This window comes from Colobus angolensis, unplaced genomic scaffold (genome assembly GCF_000951035.1).
Source record: "Colobus angolensis palliatus isolate OR3802 unplaced genomic scaffold, Cang.pa_1.0 Scaffold591, whole genome shotgun sequence".
NCBI classification, from domain to species: Eukaryota; Metazoa; Chordata; class Mammalia; order Primates; family Cercopithecidae; genus Colobus; species Colobus angolensis.
Window position 1 is genome coordinate 82,705 of NW_012119499.1, and position 559 is coordinate 83,263.

General features: G+C 61.7%; 1 protein-coding gene across 1 annotated transcript in view; it reads right to left on the reverse strand.

Annotated features, from left to right (window-relative positions):
* Positions 1 to 137, reverse strand: part of KIAA1551 (KIAA1551 ortholog) — a 33,406-nt gene extending 33,269 nt beyond the window's left edge. The window contains exon 1 of the mRNA XM_011962497.1: positions 66 to 137. The gene's annotated coding sequence lies outside the window, so the exon portion shown is untranslated. The remainder of the gene's footprint in view (positions 1 to 65) is intronic.
* Positions 138 to 559: the final 422 nt, after the last annotated feature.

Here is a 559-nt window from a genome sequence, read left to right on the forward strand (position 1 = left end):
GCCCCCGCCCCGCCCGCACCCCGGAAGGCGAAGGAGGGACCTCGGGGTGCTTGCCTAACACTTACCGACCAGGGAAAAGGACCACCCCACCAAGCAGGGGTAAAGCCGGCGGCCTCCCGGGCCCCAGAGTTTAAGTCAAGTGGGGTCCGCCTCCAGGGGCGGGTCGAGGAGCCAGGCCCAGGATCCAGGAACAGCTAGGCTCCGCCTCACGCCCGAGGCGGTGTCTGCGAGGGCCGCGCCGCCGCGGTCCTAGTGCCACCCGAGAAGCCGCGGAACGGCCCGGGGATTGCACCAGGGCTTGCAGAGCGCTTTCATCTGCCCGACGCGGAAATCTCCCGCAGCGATCTTCTACCTTTAACGGGCATCCGCAGCACCCAGAGGGCATGTTAAAGACAGATTGAGAACCGCCAGCAAAACTACTGATTCAGTAGGTTTGGGGTGGGGGCTGAAAATGTGCATTTCTAACAAGTTCCTGAGACCGACTGTTGCTGCTGGCCTCAGGACCAATTTTTTCTATAAAGCGCATGGGAGTCAGAGTGCACCCAAGAGATTGTTAACC